Source organism: Sminthopsis crassicaudata, chromosome X (genome assembly GCF_048593235.1).
Source record: "Sminthopsis crassicaudata isolate SCR6 chromosome X, ASM4859323v1, whole genome shotgun sequence".
NCBI classification, from domain to species: Eukaryota; Metazoa; Chordata; class Mammalia; order Dasyuromorphia; family Dasyuridae; genus Sminthopsis; species Sminthopsis crassicaudata.
In genome coordinates this window covers 17,199,638-17,222,113 of record NC_133623.1, presented here as the reverse complement: position 1 = coordinate 17,222,113, position 22,476 = coordinate 17,199,638, and the positions used below count along the sequence as shown (strand labels likewise).

The 22,476-nt window shown below is 38.9% G+C and overlaps 1 long non-coding RNA gene across 1 annotated transcript in view; it reads right to left on the bottom strand.

Annotated features, from left to right (window-relative positions):
* LOC141549193 (uncharacterized) overlaps nt 1-18,251 on the bottom strand; it is a 45,629-nt gene extending 27,378 nt beyond the window's left edge. Inside the window, exons 1-3 of the long non-coding RNA XR_012484281.1 lie at nt 18,156-18,251; nt 13,742-13,883; nt 11,459-11,582 (exon numbers count right to left, since the gene is read on the bottom strand). This is a non-coding gene — a long non-coding RNA (uncharacterized LOC141549193). The remainder of the gene's footprint in view (nt 1-11,458; nt 11,583-13,741; nt 13,884-18,155) is intronic.
* Between the last annotated feature and the right edge of the window lie 4,225 nt (nt 18,252-22,476).

The following is a 22,476-nucleotide window of genomic DNA, read 5'->3' as shown; positions in this document are numbered from 1 at the left end:
ATGAAAATAAAACTTGAAATGATTTTCATTGCATTAAATATATATATATATATATATATATATATATATATATATAGAGAGAGAGAGAGAGAGAGAGAGAGAGAGAGAGAGAGAGAGAAAGAGAGAGAGAGAGAACAGAGTCAAATTTATAAGAATACAAGTCATTTTCCAATGCATAAATGATCAAAGAATAAGAACAGGCAGTTTTCAGAAGATGAAATCAAAGCTCTCTATAGTGGTAGGAAAAGACTGAATCACTATTGATTAGAAAAATGTAAATTAAAACAGCTTTGAGGTACTACCTCATACCTATCAAATTGGCTAATGTGAGAAGGGAAAAAAAGATAAATGTTGAAAGGAAGATGGGAAAAGTGGGAAACTAATGCACTGTTGGTGGAGTTGTGATAAGATCCAACTATTCTGGAGAGCAATTTGGAACGATAACCAAAGGGCTATAAAACTTTTATAAAATCTTTCACACAGCTATACCATCCCAAAAAGATTAAACAAAAGAAAAGCAGCTCTTTTTTTAAAGACAGAGAACTGGAAGTTGACAGGACGCCCATCAATTGGAGATGGCCGAACAAGTTGCGATATATTATATATTATTGTGTTAGATATTTTCAGAAAAATCTAGAAAGACTTGCTGATGAACTGATGAAAATGAAGTGAGAATATAATGATCAGATGTGAATGATTTAAGTACTCAGTAATACAACTATAGAAGATATTTTCTACTTTTTTTTTACTTTTATGTTACTATCTTATTTTCTTTTCATCATAAGAGATTATAAGAAAAGGTACAATTTTTTTTTAAAAGGCTTAATATGTTTGTTGCAATGGGAATTCACTGAATAGGTCAATTTACTATTTATCTCATAAAATGGACATTACTAGAATTTAGAGAAAAGAAGCTGAGAAGATCACAGATGTTCCCTTAAAGACTGAAAAGAAATCTAATTTTCAGAAACAAAAACAAAAAGTATAAACAAAAAAAAAAAGAAAGGTAAACAAGATTTTCTCAGGCCTTTATGTTTTTATTTAGACAACTTTGTATTGCCCTGGGAAATCTACATTTGTAATTATTTAAATAATTAATCATTACATCAATGGATACTGTGCACCTACTATGTGCATGAGGTAGCAAGGCGACATAGTTCAAATTTAGGTTCAGACACCAGGTGTGTGATTCTGAGAAAGTAATTTAATCTATATTTTCCTCAGTTTCCTCAACTATAAATGAAAATAATATTATCTATCTTCCAGTATTGTGAGATTCAAATGAAATACTATTTGTAGAGTCCATATTGAAGGCATTGAATAAATATTTATTACCTTTTTTTTTTGTTATTTCCTTCTTTCTTTTCCTCCTAATCTAGGCAGTCAGGACATACCAAGATGCAAAGGCACAGCCTGCATCATAGTTTAATAAATATGCAAAATGAAGAGCAAGGCACAAGAGAGATTCATTAAAAAAAAAAAAAAGAATGGTATCATTCTTCACTCTCTGTAGCTATTGACCCTCCATTTCAAAAACAATTTCCCCTCAGGGCCTTAGCTCCAACTCTGGCTCACTTTTGACTGACTCACTGCTCAACTAACTTGATTTGATGTTTTTATACATGGTCTAGCAAAGGTGGAGAATGTTCCACAAGGAAGACCCACAAAATTATTTGCTGGGCCACTGCGGGTGATGATGAACTGAAAGCTAAATACAACAGCCTCCCCCTGCCTGACTTCTATAAGTTGGTAATTTTTTTAGTTAAAGCTTTTTTTATTTTTAAATTATATGCATGGATAATTTTCAACATTTATCCTTGCAAAACCTTGTGTTCTAAATTTTTCCCTCCCTTTCCCACACTCCTCCCCTAGATGGAAAATAATCCAATATATTGTAAACATGTACAATTCTACTATACATATTTCCACAATTATCGTTCTGCACAAGAAATATAAGATCAAACAGAAAAAAAATGAGAAAGAAAACAAAAAGTAAGCAAACAACAACAAAAAGGGTGAGAATGCTATGTTATGAACCACACTCAGTTCCCACGGTCTTCTCTCTGGTGTAGATGGTTCTCTTCATCACTGAACAATTGGAAATGGTTTAAATCATGTCATTGTTGAAGAGAGCTAAGTCCATCAGAATTGATCATTGTATAGTCTTGTTGTTGCCATGTATAATGATCTCTTTGTTCTGTTCATTTCCATTAGCATCAGTTGATGTAAGTCTCTCCAAGCTTCTCTGTATTCATCCTGAATTCATCATTTCTTATAGAACAATAATATTCTATAACAATCATATACCATAATTTATTCAGCTATTCTCCAACTGATGGGCATCCACTCAGTTTCCAGTTTCTTGCCACTACAAAAAGAGCTACCACAAACATGGTTACATATGTGGGTCTCTTTCCCTCTTTTATGATCTCTTTGGGATACAAGACCAGTAGAAACACTGCTGGATCAAAGGGTAAGCCCAGTTTAATAGCCCTTCGGGCATAGTTCCAAATTGATCTCCAGAATGGTTAGATCCGTTCACAACTCTACCAACAATGTATTAGTGTTCCATTTTTCCCCACATTCCCTACAACCTTCGTCATTATCTTTTCCTGTCATCTTAGCCAATCTGAGGTGTGTAGTGGTACCTCAGAGTTGTCTTAATTTCCATTTCTCTGTTCAATAGTGATTTAGAGCACCTTTTCATGACTAGAAATGGTTTCAAATTCTTAATCTGAAAATTGCCTGTTCATATCATTTAACCATTTGTCAATTGGAGAATAGTTTAAATTCTTAGAAATGAGTCAATTCTCTATATATTTTAGAAATGTGGCCTTTATCAGGACCCTTCAATGTAAAAATTTTCCCACTTTATTGCTTCCCTTCTATTATTCTCTGCAGTCATTTGTTTGTACAAAAACTTTTAATTTAATATAGTCAAATTATCTATTTTGTATTCAATAATGTATTCCAATTCTTCTTTGGCTACAAATTTCTTCCTTTTCCAGAGATCTGAGAAGTAAACTATCCTTTGTTCTTCAAATTTGCCTATATCACTCTTTGTGTAAATCATGAACCTGTTTTGACCTTATCTTTATCCAAGACATTTTCAAAGGACTCATGATGAAAAATGCTATACATCTCTGATGGTGTCTGAATGCAGATCAAAGCATACTTTTTATTTAACTTTATTTGTTTTACTTGAAATTTTTAGGGGGAGGAGTAGTCTGTGTTTTCTTCTGCAACATGACTAATATACAAATATGTTTTGCATGAATGCACATGTATAACCTCTAGCAAACTCCCTGCCTTCTCAGGGATGGAGAGGAAAGGGGGTTGGAAAGAGAGAATTTGCAATGCAAAATGTCAAAATGTCTCAAAATAACATTAAAATTGTTTTACATGCAATTGGAAAAAGTAAAATATTAAAAAAAATGGGCCAAGAATTATCAGACCTCACACAGATGTAGACTCAAAATAAGGAGAAACTTCCTAAATAAAGATTAGAGCTGCTTGAAAAGGGAACAGGCCATTTCTGGAGGCAGCAGACTCGTATTTCTAGGCAATATTCAATCAAAGGTTAGATGACCACATGTTTGCAGTTATGGAGAAAAATTTTTTTCAGCTATGATTTAGACTAAATTGTCACTGAAATCCCTCCCACTTCTGCAATTTTGTAATTCCAATTGCAAGGAAGTCTTTTTATAAGATGTTTAACTGAAATCTATTTCTCAATTCAATATATATCAGTTACCCACTGTATACAGAGCACAATAGAAAATTTATTTAGTCTGCATCCTCTTGAGAGTTAAGGATCATAGGAACCTATCATCATACATTTAGAGGTGGAGAAGGGATTTGAAAGATCTCTCCTACTACAGACGAAAGTGTATCAAGAACTTAAGTGTTTTGCCCCAAATAATATAGGCAGGAGGTTTCAGGGAAAGCCTTTGAACTCATGTATTGTGAGCCAGCCAATAGTCACTTTTAATTGACATTATATTAATAGACATTAATATAATTAATATAATAGACATTGTATTAAAGGCTTATTCATTCATAGACTCCAGGTTAAGAATCTCTGGATTAATAGTTGGGATGACTGAGAAAGGTTTGCTTCAGAAGGCACATTTTGAGTTGAGTCTGCAAGGAAGCCAAGAAGCAAAAGTAAGGAGAGCCTCTGAACATTAGCCCAATGTTCAGAGAGCATATATATGTACAGGCTATCATTAATGGTGTATTTAAAGCCTTCCCATCTTCATGGAACCTGTGAAAATTTATACTCCACAGCTAAAATACCTCCAGAACTCAGGATCACTCCCAGGTACTAGAATAAGCCTCTGGTGGAATAAGCCTCTGGTGGAAGCCAACAAAAAGCTGGCTCTCTACACTTCGTTGCCTTTGGGCTGCCTTATTCAGATCTTCGTTGTCTTTTGATTAGACATCTTTCAAGTCTTCTCATTGAGTTCCTTTCTTTGAGTCACCCTTTTCTAATTGTTTCCACAAAACTGTGGCCATCTCCGACCATCTCCTAATCATTTTCAATGACATACCAATCCTATAAGATAAAATACAAACTCCTTGGCCTGACTTTGAAAGCACTGAATAAAAACCTGGTCCCTTTCACCTTTTAAGATTTATTTCTACTTGCTTTCCCCCTCTTTCCCTTCTTATATCTTATTATAGCCAAAGTGACCGACTAGCTGTTTCCTCAAGTTCCCTGATTTTGCATAAATATTATTTAGCATAAGAATGATCCTTAATAAAATGTTCGTTTATTGTTTACTGTGTTCCAGGCTACACATAAACAGAATACAAATTCTATTCAAATAGAAATAGATAAAAATAGAAATAAAGACAGCTCCTGACCTCAGGAAGCTTACTTTCTAAAGAAAGATAATAGCATATAAGAGGGAACTGAAGAGCATGAAAATAGGGAGAGGGGAGGTGAAAGGAACGTACCCAATATCCTGTCTTTAAATAAATGTATAATACATCCCAACTACTGCATCACTGCTAACCAGGAAACTATTATTAGCTTGACACAATGCTCACAGAGATGACACCCAAGACAAACTCCCTACTATCATTTGCAGATGACTTGTAAATATATTAAGTGTACATGACATATGTATTTATGTTTATGTGGCCAAATAGAAGGAACATTTCCAAACCAGGAAATGCTATCACAGACATATGGTTGGTGACCTATTACAAAAGGCCCAAATGAGCTCAGCTAACCACAAAACTGTCATGGTTATGTATTAAATTGAAAAAAGGAACTTTCAAAGTCAATGTTCTTAAAATTTGTTCTGTCCCAACTATGTCATGAATTTAATTTTGAGGCTGCCATCAACTGTCTGAGCTCTCTTCCCCCCACCACCTTTCAGGTTTCTGCCACAACTGTCCCTACCTCTCCTCAGTTTCACCAATGACAAAGAAGCTTGGTTTCTGGCTGGCCTACTTTATAATTGATCTTTGAGGATTCTTCCAGGCAGCTCAATCATCCACATCTACATTTTAGCCTCTAGTGTCACTAGTCTCAAAGGCCTTGGTCACTCCTGTAGATAATCTTGGAACGATTATTTGAGTAGTTCACACTTCCCCAGCATAGGCTGAACCAAAGGCTTGGTTTCTCAGAGTACAGAACTCATTGGAAGAGCAAGACAACATCCCTAAGAATAAAACAGAAGCCACCAGGAAACTTACAATAAAAGTAACTTACAATAAAAGCACTCCCATTTATTAAACATATATACTGCCTCCACAACAAATAGCAACATGAAGGAAATGAGGTTGCACATGTATCAATGAGCAAAGAGGCTGAAGCACATTAGTGAGAAAAGGATCACCTAGGGAATCACAGCATACATAACATCATCATGAAATTCAAATATTATCTATTTTTGATAGCATTTAAACATCATGGAGTGAGTGTTCAATGAGGTTCTTTGCTGGATTCATGGGAGGGTAAAGAGAGGTAGCAGACAGAGAAATGTCAACCTAATCACTAAAGGGCCTCAACGTTATGTGAAAAAGAGGTGGACATATTTACCCCAGAAAAGAGAAGACTTATGGGGGAGGGAGGCATAATCAATATCATCAACTGCTTGAAGGAGTGCTGTGTCAGAGTTTAGACTTGTTCTGCACTGGTACCAGAGAATAAAACTAGTAGCATAGGGTAGAAACTACAAAGAGAGAAATTAAGGCTTGATGAAAAACTCTTTCCTAAACCTTTAGAGCTACTGAAAAGCAGAATAAGTTGCCTTATGAGGTCCTGGGCTTTCCATGACTTCAGGTCAAACGATGGCTGTATGCATAAGTGGTCACCTGTTGAGGATTTTGAGATTTGTATGCATCTGTGGTATATATGCTTCAGACTGGATGACCTCTGAGGAACTTCCAATTCCAATTTTGTGATTTTAGCAAATAATGCCTCATAAACATTCCCCATGCATTTGCATCCCCAGCACTAGCACAGAGTTTGCCACGGAATAATTAGTGAGCTGGCAGTTTAATACATCTACAGGAACTTGGTGAAAATTGAATAATAAAACTGGAAAGTGATGAATGTGTCCATAAGGTCTTATAGCCACATAGCAGATTTCACTAAAAGTTTTGAAAATATTGAGTCTTCATGTGAATCTCCTTCGGGAGAATCACAATATTATTGAAAGAAGATAATGGAGGGGGGGTGAGAAGATAATGGGAAGGGAAGAAAGATGTATGTATATATTTGTATTATATGTGTACATATATGTATAGATATGTGGATGTGCATGCAATTAATCTGACACTAAAATTCAATTGAATTTTTGTCTTAGTATTTAGATTCCTCCCCATCCCAGAATTCAATCAATAAACAATGCTTTACAATTGAGCTTTCTTTTAAAAATGTTATTGAGTGTTTTATTTCCCCCCAGTTACATGTAAAAGCAACGATTAACATTTGTTTTAAAAACTTTGAGTTCCCAGTTGTCTGCCTTCCCCCTCCCCAACCACCCTCACGGAAAAGGCAAGCAATTCCATATAGCTTATACCTGCACAGCCATGCAAAACATTTGCTTAATGGCAATGTTTTACAACTGACCTTACAGTCATAAAGACTCAAGTTCCAAGTCCCTTCTCTGACACAAAACGGTATCACTCTTTTCCACTGGGAAAAATCTGTCTGGAAGGTGAGAAATCCAGACTAACCCCTTCACTTCCACTAGAGCACCTTAAACAAGTAGACGTCATAGGACATTATGTCTTTGATGGATCTATGGAATTGCCTGACATTAATTCTACCTGAGGCGCAGTTAGGTGACATAGTATAGAGAGTACTAGGCTTGGAATTAGGAAGACTCCTCTTCCAGAGTTCAAATCCAGTCTCAGATCCTTACTGTCTGGGTGACTCTGACCAAGTCACTTCACCCCAATTTCCTCAGTTTCCTCATCTGTAAAATGAGCTGGAGAAGGAAATGGCAAACCACACCAGTGTCTTTGCCAAGAAATCCCCAAATGAGGTCGTGAAGAATCAGACACAATTAAAACAACCAACAACAACAAAAAATTCTACCTGAATCTTAGGCAAGCATCAGATTGTAATCAATATTGCCTCATTAAAATAACCCAGTCAGTGAACATATGACTCAAAATGAATTCTGAGTAAAGCCTCACTAAGCAATTGATAGAAACAATGATTTCATGTAATAGAATTGATTTTAATGTCAGATATCATTGTAAGCGTATATACACACCCCTGTATTCCCCAGGTAAGGTACCTCACTTTCCAAGAGTGGATAACTTTTTTTTTTAACAGTCCTATTCTGGAGCTGCATTTTGATAGCTCTGGGCCCTCCTCAAACTGATCTAAGTCAACAGTCTCCAAGAACTGTGGGATTGAGTAAATCAAGTAATATCAAGCCTATTGAGCAGCCACTTTAAGCTTAGCCAGCCTGGTTCTGACCTGGAACAATGAACAAACACCTCATCACTTTAAAAATTTCCAGCTTGGTAGGACTTGCCAGAGTCCTAGCTCTGCTGGCTGAGCTTTGGAGATCCTGGGATTACACCTCCATGTCACAATGAGATAGAAAGAAGGATTTTCATGAAAGGAGTTCTATTATTGTGGTTATTATTAGACATTCTTTACTCTGCTTCCTAGGTTAGTGAATACCTCTTATTTATCAATTACATTATGAAATCATCAAGACAAAATCTTATATTTATTTTCTCCAGACCATCTAACAGTATATTGTATGTCAAAAATGTTTCTTATTTACAACTGATAAAGGGATTTTTGAAGTGCATGTTTGTATGTTAGGGGCTGATCCACCAGTATAATTTTTTTAGATATTGACACAACCTTCAGTAATGTGGTATCCTTTTCTATATCTCATTAGAAAGAACCCTGTATGGTGAGTCTTCTAACACAGCTTCTGATCCCAGCTTGGCCACTTTCTACCTATATAAACCAGGACTAACTAATTCACTTTGGTGTTCTTATCCATAAAACAGTAGTTAGATCAAATAGCCTCCAAGGTGCCTTACAACTCCAAACTGATGAACCTGGGAGCCTCAGTCTATATAGATTTCTACTGTGATATCTAAAAATCAACATTTACGGTACATGTTTGTTGGAAAGATCATATAGCGAATATTCTCTCTGTAGAGCTTCTTAATGTGATCAGCAAGTCCCATTTTGGTCACTGTGATGTATTTTTATACCCCAGACAGGACAGCTGAAAGAATTATGTGTCCTATGGGTGATTCTCCATTATTTCATTTGGACACTTCCACCACATTTACATCTGGAACACCAATCTCTTTGAACTCACTGTAGGCCTCCAATGGTTATATTTAACAAGAACAAGTTGTTCATGATGAGCTGGAGTTTCTAAGAATCTCAAACAGACGCTAGGGAGAGCTGGTTCAGTCATATATTTATATATTCAGGTCCTGCCCCCTTACCCTCCCTTTTTAACTTTCTCAGAAGAACATAAGGGGGAAAAGATCAAAAGACACAGAAGTTTTGCAAGATGCTTAGTTAATCCATAAGACCAAAGAACAAAGCCATTCTATTTCCTAGACTGATGTGCCCTTCAGTGTCTTCAATATGCTCTAAGCAAACTGGGAGCAAAATATTTCTCCCTTGCAGACCCTCCCTTTTCTTTCTTTTGCTCCTCTCTTTGCTTCTACATTTCAGGCTCCCTTCCCCTCTATTCATTTGCCAGAAGACATTTTCAAATTAGGTCATTTCCTTTCTGTTTAGCAAAATGGCAAAAGATAATCCTATCATTCTTCCTCATATATACTCTATACCATATGTAATTATTCATTTAATACTTCAGGAACACATAGTTTAAATACAGAATTTAAATCCAGGATTCTAAATGTCCTGTCTCTTTAACTTTACTGTGCTAACAAGTATTACAAGCTGTTTGAGACCACTAGAAACTTAAATCTCAGAGTGAAAGCACTGAAATTAAAGGGGACCGGGAAAGGCTTCTTGTAGAAGGGAGGGCTTGAAGGAAGCAAGGAGACAGAGATGAGAAGGGTGAACATTTCATTTCAGGCACAAGAGAGTTGTCAAAACCAATGAAATCACAGGTCTAGTCAGCTCCATTCTCTATATGGACACAGGAATTGTCATAACAAACAAAACTTAGGAAGCCAATGCAACTGATTGGAATAATGGCTACCCAAGAAAGCCAACAAGTAAATTTTAGGCATTGTTTGTTTTCTCCTCCTGAATATAAGCAGAGGAACCTAGAAATGGGAAATAAATAGAGATTTCTCCAAGCTACAAAAACACTACAGTAATATAATGATGTGCTTCCTGACACTTCTTGTTTATTAAACCATTGAAAATGCATTATAAAGCCCTAGATTAACTTAACATACTAGTCACTTTGTATTTATTCATTAAATGTTTGCATTAAGCACAATAATAACTTCTGCCCCAAACAGGTCTAAATTCAAATTTAGGTGATAAAATTTTAAAAATATAAAGTTTCGTTCTCCTTATAATTACTCCAAATACAAAACTATAAAACTGTAATTTTAAGATAATCATATCTTAATTTTACATGGGACATTTTATAAAAATTAAGAGATGTAATTCAGCAAGATTTCATATATTTTCTATTTAGATCTCTACAGAAACAAACCTGTAAGGTTTCAATTATGTGAAGAAAAATCTATAACACAACTGTCCAATTACTTACTGTTTTAGAGCCAGTAAACAATGCTGATCTCAAACCCCCTAGAAATATCATTGCAAATCCCCAAGGGGCTTGTAACTGACTGCACAGGCTAGGACTAAGAAACAGGAGGGGTGAAGTCCTGTCTGTCCATCTATCACCTGCTCTAAGTCACTTAACTTCTCTGAGTCTCACTTTCCCCTTCTACGGGATGGGTATACCATGCCAGCTCTTTGCTAAGTCTTCTTCCAACTGTAAGAGTCTCTCAATCAATGTGGATCTGTTTTGCATGGCTATACTTATATGATATAAAAGAGGGAAACAGTGATGCAGAAAATAAAGACAAGAGCACCATTTATGATCTACACATAAGAGAACAGAAAGCAGTTCCAAAAAGGACAAAGCAAGGCAGTACAGGTATTACTAGGCTACTCCTGCCCTATCTTACACGTGCCTCCTCATTTCCCATTCCCAACTCAGCACTTCTAAGGTTTCAGAAATGACCATGTCATTTGACCAACCACCCTCCAGTTCACTTCACCATCTCCAAGCTTACAGGACCTTCTCCAGCCACCAGTCCCCTCTTTGTGGTATTTTCTATCAAAACTTAAGCTCTTTCAGGGCAGGGAGAATCTTTCTTTGAATATCAGTATCCCCAAAGCTCTTAATACAGCTTTGGGCTCATTATACTTCAGAAATGCTATTCAGTCCATTCATTTAGATTAGGAAGAAACAAAAACATGATTTGAATCCAAGTCCTTGGTCCCAGATCTAAAGCCATTTGTACTCTACCAGGCTTCTTCCAAGGCTGACTAATTATCCTACACATTTTGCTTTCAGTGTTCCAAAGGACTTTTAAGCACACACTTTGGCCAGAAGCAGAGGTTTCACCTTTATTTAAACTCATTAGTTCTCAATGATGTCTCTAAAGTAGGAATCAAATGTGCAAATAAACACTGATCCTGCAATTTGTAACACAGTTTTGAGGGTCCTACTTCAAAGGAGCCAGTGATGCCAAGTATGATTCTAAATATCATCAGATGTCATCTCTATCTGGGACAGTAAACAGCGTTAGCATGCATCGGGAGGATTTTTGTAATGGCCCTTATTTAAGGAAGTAGCAAAGAAAAGATTACAAAAGGTAACCTGAGGTCTAATTCTTTTCCAACAGAATGACAAGCCGTCAGAAATTCCAACTTGAAACATATTGCGTGGGTTACAAATATGCCAAAGTCTGAATTCTGAGTGTGAAGGCACATGCACATACATACCTAGGCAGGCAGGAAATGAAGGGTTTGTATGCTTCTCAGCAGGAGAAAGAAGATATGGGAAGTAATATGTTGAATGAATTCTCTTCATGTAGAAATGGTTGGCTGTCATCATATGCTTGATAGACTGAAAAGAAAAACAAAATGTCAGGGTACTTTGATCTGCTAGTGAGAGCATGTTTTTCTGCAGCTTGGGGTTCCAAGCAAAAAGTGGATGCAATGGTGATCGCTAATTTTCCAAAGCTCATGACTCTCTGCCATTCCTCTGGAAGCATCAGTCACCAAGATTCTTCTACCGATCTCTAAAGTACTAAGTTCCTAGGACAATTCATTAGTCAGCAAAGTTCATCAGGAATAACAGGGAAGATCATGATGGGATGACTCTGTGGATCAGTTCTTTTATCTGTATCAACCACATCTTGTTATGTGGTCCGTCACCGAGTCACTCACTACATTTTTGCTCTGCTCTGGTATCTCCATATCCATGTGATAGGTGAACAAGTGTGGGACACTCCTCTTACCTAGATATGAAGGGAGCAGAGCAGAACAATGGCTTAAAATAAGGCTTAGTGCCCTAGTGCCTGTATGAATTAAGAACTCTTTGAGCTACCAAACTATAAATATGTTACCTGACAAAGTGATAAGAGCCCAGAGCAGCCAGGTGAGTAGAAAGAGTGACCATAACAGTGCAAATCTAGCCTCACAAACTAGCCATGTGACCTTGAAATTGTCACTTGGACCTCTGATCACCTCAGTTTGCTCAACTTTTAAACGGGGATAACAATAATAGGTTCCTCCCAGGGCTTATGTGAGCATTAAAATGAGGTCATGTTTATAAAGCATCTTGTGCTACAAAATGCTAGCTATTAGAAACGCAACAAATATAAAATATTTCTTGGCCCTTGATGAGAGATCACTATCTACAGAGTTGGCACAGGGGAAGGTTGGGGCACGTGGGCAGGGCAAGCACCTTCATGTTGTTTAATCCTCTCCTTTGTGGGCACTGGTTCCTTCTGGTGGATCTCAGTATTTTTCTTCATCCTATATCAGAATCAGAGTGAGGGATGCATATGTGTGTGTGTGAGTGTACAGTATTTATTGCTGCCTCTCTCTGTCTCTATCTGCTCTTTCATTCTGTCTGTCTCTCTGTCTCTCTCTCTCTGTCTCCTCCTGTCTCTTTCCCTCATTTTGCTTCTTTGTTTTTTAACGTAGCCATTCATCAACCTGTGCTCAGTGAAATAGATGCTGCTGTTGTGCAACTAGAGGAAATTTTCCATTTTAAATGTTTTAATCATTATAAAGCTCATTAATTGCTCCTCTAAGTCATCCTGCCTTCTCTTCTCCCTCTCTCATTTTCAGAGAGCCAAAGCAGGAACAAATAAATTAAACAGAATTAAGTGATTCTGTAAAAGCCTAATGCTAATGTGCTACCATCAAGTCCTTCCTCCATGAATAAATTCCAGCATTCCCTTCCCCCTGGACACACAAGATGTGAGAATATTTCCCATGTTCACTGAATCCTGCAGTCCTGCTCCTTCCCTCAAAGGGTAATACAGAAAAGGCAAGGTTCTTTTGTATTTCTGCCACTGTTTCCAAGGGTACTCTTTCCAACTGCCATCCTCAGCTCCTGCCACTGTCAGGGTCCCTCCCAGGCTAGACTTCAATAGAGAGTGTTCTCAGCCCTGCCAAGACCCCCAAGCAGCATTCACTGCGAGTACCCCAGACCAGTTATGGGGGCAGCATCGCTGAGGACAAATACAGGACGCAATAATTTCACCATCATACTGTGAATCTGGGAGAAGCAGGGTAGAATTGGTCTCAGAAAAGTTTCCCAAAAGTGGTTCCCAAATAATGGCACAGTAAGTGTCTGCATTTCTAGGCTATAAAAGCACTGATGAGAGACCTATTCTTTAGATTATTTTCTAATTGTTTATCAGAAAGTGAATTGTGTCAGGTTTAGCATTCAATGTGTTTTCAGAGATCATTACTGGGGAAGAGTCCTGAGCAGCTGCTCCGGCATGTCTCCTTCTCCTACTTTCTTCCTGTCCCTGCAGCATTGAGGGCATTTAAGGAACAACCTTGGATTGTAAAGCTGAGATACCGGGAAGAGGGCAGGTCTATCGGGCACATCGAGGAGCAGGATTCAGTATTTGCATAGAAGTGAGAGGACAAAGAGAGATGTCAAGGGTAAACACAAGGACAAATGAAGGAAAAAACTGACTGGACATCGAGATGATAGCAAAAAAGGCTCCAATGAAGTACCAGCAGAGAGAGGCTACCACTTACCTGTGCTCAGGAAAACTTTGTCCTTCTGACTGTGGGTATCCTTGCTCAGCCATGACTATTTCCATCTGTCTCCCTTCAGAAATGCCAGTACTGGTCTCCGGCGGGCTTTCAAGACAGGCAGAAGATTCAACTAGTAAGGCAGCTAGAATCCAAATAAACAAACCAGAAAATACAGTAATGAGAAGAGAGATGAGAGATCTTCTTAAACTACATTTGACCATGTCAGTGCCCTTCTCAACAACTTTTCCTGGCTCCCACTTGCTTCAAGGAAACAATTCCAATTCCTTACATTGGCATTAAAAACTATTGGCAATATGGCTCTTGAGCTTTCCAGACTTATAGCACATTCATCCTATCTTGCACTCTGAGTTCACACCAAATGGACCTGCTTATTTCCCCAAACTTGGCAGTCCATGCCTTTGTACGGCATGTCCTCATCTCAAGCTCTTAGAATCCTGGTCAGGTGGCACATATTATAATCATCTTTTTCCTCATCCAACTGGTTGGGAATCTCTCTCTACTCAAAGTATTTTATATTTGCTTATCTGTTAACATGCTGTATGACCCAGGAGAATGCAAATCCCTTGAGGACAGCTAGACTCCACAGAAAAGGCTCAATGCATTTATAGTCTCTACTTCCACATCTTCCATTCCCTGCTCCATCATTTACCAACTTACTTCTAACTCCAAAATGCAAAGGAAGCTACTCTCTCAGTGGAGCCAAGAGGAAAGAATAGAGGCAGTAACCCAAGTGAACTCTCTCAACATTCCTTTGCAAACAACTTTAAATTGATGCATCAAAACAAATTCTAAAGTGGCAGAGCAATTAACAGCTTGGTAAAGTAAGCACAAAATGCTGAAGAAAATAATACCTCAAAAAAAAAAAAGAAAAGAAAGCAGAATCAATCTAATGATAAGAGGCACAAAAATTTAACAAAGAAAAAACCCTCCTTAAACAGCATAATTGGCCAAATGGAAACAAAGGCACAAAAGTTCACTGAAGAAAGTAATTCCGGGAAAGTATAATTGAGTAAGTGGAAGCTAATGACTCCATGAGGCATCAAGAAAAATAAGGCCAAAAGAATGAAAAAAATAGACTAACAGGTGAAATAGTCCATTTGGAAACACCACTGGCCTAGAAAATATATGGAGGAGAGATAATGTAACAATCATTGGAAGTACCTGAAACCAAAGATCAAAGAAAAAGCCTAGACATCATATTTCAAGAAATTATAAGGAAAACTGCCTTTATATTTCAGAAAACAGAGAGTAAAACAAAACTGCCTGAGATTCCAAAATGAAAACTCCCAGGAATATGGGGATCAAAACCCAGAGTTCTTAAGTCAAATAGAAAATATTGCAAGGAGCCAAAAACTCAAATATCATATCACACTATCTTGTTGTTACTGTTTGCGTTGCTCTTTTGATTCTGTTCACTTCATCCAGCATCAATTCATGTAAGTGTTTTCAGGCTTTTCTGAAATCAGCCTGCTCATGATTTTTTAAAGAACAATAATATTCCATTACATTCATTAACTGTAACTTATTTATCCATTTCCCAACTGATGGGCATCCACTTAGTTTCTAGTCAGTACAAAAAAATCATATTCCAAGTTTGACATGGTAGCTGCTAAATCTTGAGTGTTACTGACAAGAACAACCCAAACAGTAACAAGATAGTGTGATGATCAACTATGATAGACTTGGCTCTTTTCAATAATGCATTGATTCAAGGCAATTCTTTTTTTAATTAAAGCTTTTTATTTTCAAAAGATATACATGGATAATTTTTCAACATTGACGCTTACTAAACCTTGTGTTCCAATTTCCCACCTTCCCCCCCCACCCCTTCACCTAGATGGCAAGCAATCCAATATATGTCCAACATGGTAAAAACATATGTTAAATCCAATATATACATACATATTTCTACAATTCTCTTGCTGCACAAGAAAAATCAGATAAAAAAGAAAAAAATGAGAAAGAAAATAAAATGCAAGCAACCCACAACAAAAAGAGTGAAAATGCTATGTTGTGATCCACACTCAGTTCCCACAGTCCTCTCTGGATGTAGATGGCTCTCTTCATATTAAGATCACTGGCATTGGCCAATTCAAGGAAATTCTAATAGACTCTGGATGGAAAATTACATCTACATCCAGAGAGGGAACTATGGAAACTGAATGTGGATTGAAACATAACATTTTCACTTTTTGTTTGTTTTTTTCTTTTATTTTCCCCTTTGGGCCTGATTTTTCATGCACGATATGTCATATATGGAAATATGTCTAAAAGTATTGCACATCTTTAACTTATATAAGATTGCTTGCTGTAGTGGGGAGAGGGGAAATAAGGAAAGGAGGAAGAAAAAATTGGAACACAAAGTCTTATAAAATTAATGTTGAAAACTATCTTTATGTATATTTGGAAAAATAAAATGCTACTGAAAAAAATGGGAAAGAAACAGGATGTCCTGGGAGAAAAGCGACAAAATACAGGGAAAATTATCTCATATAAAAAGCTACAAAAGGAAGAGCTTTTACAGTGGAAGAGAAAATAGTACAGGGGTGGAAGGAGGACACTTTAACCCTTCTTTTACTGGAATTGGTTCAAATAATTAAAATAAAGGACTGGAAGAAAATCTATTATGTGTCACATAGCAGGTGCCTAATAAATGCTGAATTGAAAGTTCTGGGCTGCTTCCAAAGAATATTGGCTTGGGAATCAGAATACATGGATTCTAACTGCACATTCATCACAATGAAGATTCAATCACCTCTAGGATTCTTTCTAGTTTTTGATCTGTAATTATTTTCCTGATTCTTGCATCATTAATTAAGAAATGAAGCATATTGTCCAATTACCAACTGAGCTCACATCTGATATTTAATAAATTTAGAGTTTAATTTAGATAAAAAAGAAAAGAAAAAGAAACTACTCTCTCCAAGTTTAAGAGTTCTCTCTTAATTGCAAAGTCTTGACATCGCTGCAGCTTTTGGCACCAGTTACCTAGTGGTTCCCAACCACTTCTTCTTCTCACCTATCTGATCAAACTAGTCCCTCATTATCCATATAGAAGCATTTGCCAAGTCTTAATATAACCTCTGCAAATGGTATGAAACTCAAATAAAAAAGGATTTAAAGATCCCTGTGACTGCATATTGACTTAGAAAATAACATATTAATATTTTCCACGTTCTATTGTATTAATCTGGTTTGGGCCACAAAGCGCCCCTGAGCTAGTATTTGTCGTCTTTCTCTAATAGCATCTCTTTACTTCCAAGATTTCCCCTAGTTCAACTCTTTGCTCCTGCTTGCCTAGACTAAATGATCTCCCCACTTACAATTTTTGTGTGTATATGTTCCATGACCCATCCTTTATATAGCTGAAGAGTCAATCTTCCTAATGCCCAGGTGCAACAGTTATGTATCTTCCTACTATGATATCTTCAATGGCTCCCTATTGTTTTTAGAAGAAGTTCTTCAACCTCTAAAATCTGGTTTCTACTTGCCTTTCTATTTATTGCATTTTATTTCTCTTCACAGACTCTATACTGCAGTCAAAACACAATGGCTTTACTGCTCCCCCAAACTGGCATTACATCACACAGTTTATCCGCAAGGTCTGAAGACATTGCCAATGTAGCACTGTCTCTGAAACTTTCAGGGTTCACTTTTCCAATCTGGGTTTTCTAAACAACACCAGTAACACATAGCCAGCACGGTCATCTCCCTCTCCTGGATAGGGTTTGGGGGGCCAGAAGAGTTGGCATTGTATTCCAATTAGATACTTCTTATATGGAAGTGGCCCTTAGAGTAACTTAGAGACTAGTGGGGAAAAAAGATCCCAAACCAATCATTGTCTGAGGGTTTAGACTGTCCTACAGGCATTTAGAAGTTTTTTTTCCCAATTTGGAAGGGGAAGTCCTAGTGTATACACAGCCAAAGGATATAGAGAGGTAGTTTTCAAACGAAGAAACACAAGCTCTCATAGCCATGTGGAAAAAAAAAGTGCTAAATCTCTAAGGAATAGAAAAAAAGGAAAATTAAAATGAGTCTGAGGGTCTACCTCACACCCATTCAACTGTTGACAAATAGAATAAAAACCACTGGTGGAGAAAAAAAGGCATAGTAATGCATGGACCGTTCTGGCCATTTGAGAAAGCAAATTGCATCTGGGCCCAAAAAGTCTCTAGAAGTGCCACTGAGGGGAAAGGGAGAAAGGAAGGAGGAAGAGGAGGAGATGAAGAAGAAGGGAAAAGGAGAAAGAGCAAAAAGGAAAACATCTATACAGAAAATATTTAGAGCAACTGCCCATCAACTGGGCAATGGCCAAGCTGACCACGGTACAAAAATGGAAGATCACAGGATTGTACACCTTGAGAAGGGCCCAAGATGAAAATACGCTACTTACCACCTGAGAATGAGGAGACAAAGTGGAGATGCAGCAGGAAACAAAGGTTTTCTTATGTGGTAATTTGCTTTGCTTGACTATGACGAGGGCCTTTACTTTTTCTTTCTTTCCAAGGAGTAGGAGGTGGGAGGAAGGAAAAAAGATTTTTCGTTAATTGGGGGGGGGGGGGAAACAGCCTTGTTTTTTAAGAGAGAAAGGGCTTTCAATGCATTTTATTTTCATTTTTGTTTTACAAAGAGGGGAGAGTAGGAGGGGACAAATAGAACCTTGGCAAGTTCTATTAATTACACACATAAAATCACAATTAAATGTGAACACTTTTCAGGGGGCTGAAAGCTTTTCTTACGTTCCTGCCTAAGGCCTAGCCTTCTTGCCTTCCGCCTCAGAAATCCCTGGGGCCTCTTAAGGCCACGGGACTAGGGGGCTGTTTAAGACCCGCCACAGAGAAAGCAGCTACGGGCCTCGGGGCTACGAAAGGAGCCTGTCTTCTCAGAGGCCCGGGGCTGAAACTTTCCTTTCGCTCCTTCTCCTAGGCTTCTTCCTCTAGTTTCTCCTCTTCCTCCTTCTTTTCTCTCCCCCCACCCCAGTGTGGTGCCATTACTGGCCTGAAGCATCACCCCAAGGGCTAAGTCCCGAGGCTGAGGAGAAGCCGCCATTACCACAGGCCTTTTCCGCTCAGTCATGGAAGCTGGGACGGGGCCTGGGGTGGCTCCCGAAGGTCGGTCCCACTTTGGGCAGTTCCCCTGGGAGGGCCCGCGGGCTCCCCCTTACCACCTTCAGCAATCTCTGGGGTCGCCAAGGGGTCCCCGTGCCTGCCCTCAGGCCTGGCCCCTGGGCTCCAGGCTGTAGGGTAGCAGCTCTGGGCACCCCGCCCCTACCCCCAAACCGTGACTGAGCCCGAGACTCCCGGAACCAGGGCCGTCCTCTGCGAGGGCCAGGGGGCTTGTGAGGCTGGGCCTAAGGACTAGGACCCAGGGACTAGCCCTGCGGGGTCTCCTCCCCCAGGGTGCAGGGTCTCTCCTCCCAGAGGGCGGGGTCTGCCCTCCCAGGCTACGGGGTCTCTCTTCCCAGCGGGCAGGTCTGCCCTCCCAGGCAGGGCGGGGTCTCCCCTCCCAGCGGGCAGGGTCTGCCTTTCCGGGCAAGGCGGGGCAGGGCCTCTGCCAGGCCTCCGCTACCCAGTTGAGGCTCGCGGGTCCTCACAAGTCCTGGGGAGAGCCCTCTCCGACATGGCCCCCAAGAGATTCTGCCTCTCCTCCTGCACCCCTCCCTATCCCCAGCTGCGCTTCTGCACTTTCAAAGAAGGTGCTTTATCTACATAGTCCCCATTCGTCCCCCCATTACCTCCCCCCATTACCTCTGGTCTGACGGAATAGTCCCTCCCACCCACTTCCTGTTACCCTCGCCGATGAGAATGTCCATTGGTCAGCCAGAGAGAGGCTGGATGTCCTTCATCCAAAGCCAGACTCTGTCCCTCAGCTGCAGCTGCTCCCCGCGGTTGGAAAGAACGGTCCGAGGTGTAGCGGATAGACCACTGAGTCTGGAGGCAGGTGCTCCCTGTATGGCCCTGGCCCAGTCATGGAACCTGGCTGCCTCAGTTTCCCCATTTGTAAAATAAAGATCATAATAGCGCCTATCTCCCAAGGTCTTTGTGACCATCAAATGAGATGATAAGCACATAAGGCGTGGTGCTTGGGACATAGATGGGATTTAATAATAGGAAATAACCCTTCTTTTTTCCCAGAAAAAAATTCAAATAATTGAAACTTCACTCATGCTAGTATTCCAACGAAATAGAGTATCCCTAAAAATACAAGCAAGTAATAACAAGTTCCTAGCTCAACAGTTTGGCCTCATGGTATCCAGGACTGTCAAATTTCATTTCTTAAATTTACTCTCTTGCCGGCACAACTTTTCAAACTAGCATCAAATGTTAAGGCATGGATCCCCAGCTAAAGTTCAAAGAAAAATAAGAACAAGACTAACTGAGGCAAAAGTTTGGAAAATTCTCAGGCAATAAAAAGGAACTCTGCTGAAAGCTGTTAAGGAAGAAGGGAGGGAAGGAGCTCTGCTAGCCTCAAATATTCTCCTAGGCACACAGCCCTGGCCACCCCAGTCTGGCCACAACCCCTTCCTGCTTTTTAAATGAAGCACACAAAATGGTTCCACAGGCTACTGAAGAGCTTTGTGGAAGGGGAGGGGGGGTAGAGCAGGCAGGGAAAATTTCTCACTCATCAGGGTGGGAGTGTGTTCCTCCTTCATTATTTTTCTGTATTTTCACTACACACGCTTGTGACTAATATTAAAAAATACTTCAAATATTTAAGAAAAAAGAAATTGGGAGGAAGTAAGAGTTTTAGGTTGGTTGTACAAGACTGATCATTAGCAGTATTTTTCTCATTTAAAAATGGGGAATATACAGACTGAAATATTGGCAAATCAGTAAAACTTTGTTTGAATGTTCATAAAGGGAGACAACCAGGATACTGCAGAAATGTCAAGGTTTGTCTTTTTTTTTTTTAAACTTTTGTGAAAATTCAATTCACTTTAATGAGCATCTATTAAGTAGATGCTCATTAAAGTGAATTGAATTTTCACAAAAGTTTAAAAAAAAAAGTATCTACTGTATATAAGGCACTGATTAGCCTGCCAGATGTGAAACAATCCTCACCCTCCCAAAGTTTATGTGCCACTGGGAAAATACAGCTGTGGAGGTAGAAACCAAGCTATGACCCCTTATAGATGTCATACGTGAAGGAGAGGGAAAAGGTGAAGATGATACATAGGTCAAAAACCTAGGTGAATGCAAGAATGGTAGTACTGTGGACAGAAATGGGAAAGGAGAAGACACTGTGTTGTGCCTACATCAAGTTTTAGATGCCTATGGGACATCTGGGTGGAAGCATCTAGGATGCTGTTGGACTTACATGATTGAACTCAGGAGAGTGATCTGATGAAATCGCTATAGCTGGGAAGGAATTATCTGCAGAAAGAGGATCATTAAAAGATGATCATTAAATTAGGGAGCTGATAAGATCCCTGAGAGTGCCAAGAGGAGAGTCAAAGGTTCCTCAACATGGAGGACAGAATGTGGATGATGATATTTTAAAACAGATAGAAAAAGAACCATAATAGAGTAGTATCAAAAAAAAAAAATCAAAGGAAGAGGAGAATAGCCCAAACTGTCCAACACTGCCCTAACAATGTCTATGTCCTGGCAACATGAGTCTCTAGTAATTGCCCTTTCCCACCGGCTCCTCAGATATATATATATATATATATATATATATATATATATATATATATATATATATATATATTGTATTTCCTGGTCCCAAGTGCTCTCTGCATGTGTGTTCTCTACTTTGGGCACAGTGGTAACCTGTAAAAGAATTGAATCCCCTGGTGCATTGTCTGATTCAATGTCTTTCGTTTGAACTGTATTCTTTGCTTGGCTGGTAAAAGTATGTATATCAGTGGGGGCTTGCATGCCATGGTTTTGAGGGGCACAGGGTGCCTCAGAACAGCTCTAGGTTTTGTGGGGCCCCACATGTGAGATGCGGTGTTCCAGAGGCTGGATTCATAAATTACAATGGCACTTATTTGAAGCGCATCAACTGCCTGAAAAATGAATGAGTTTGGACCAGCACATTTCCTAACCTTGGACCACAGACGGCACACAGAGAGCACAAAGGCCGGCATTAAACCAACTCTCGAACCAGCTGCATAACCACTCTTCCCTGCCAAAATCCACATGTTATGATACCGGAAGCTTTGCATTTCTTAAATATATACCAAGAAAATCAGACAAAGGCCCTTTTTAAGCAAAAATAACTTGGTGAATATCCACCAGTAAAAGGACTTTGTAATAACTGGATTTCCCCCCTCCCCTTTCACTACTTGAGTAGAAGTGCACATGATGTTCTTGGATACAAATGTCATGACAATTTTGTACGAACTCACAAGCCCCAAATTTATCAATAGGCTTCCTCTTCTGTAGACCTTGAAAGAGGTAAGCACTCTCAGCAAGATAATTAACGATCCTCTTACTTCTAGGCTACTTCTTAAGCTACAGTTACTTCTTAAACACAATTTTGTCAGTCTTATAGTGAGACTTTTCTTTATTGTCACCTGTCAAATCTCATCTAGGAAGATACTCTGTATCTACTAGCTGGTTGTCTTGGTATTATATAATGTTAATCTCACATGTACTTGTCCTAAGATTCAACGTTAAAAATACTTTTTTTCTCACTATCTTAACATGAGACTCAGAGAAGAGGAAAAAAACAACATAGACCATCCTCCTTTGCAGCTAATTTCCTAT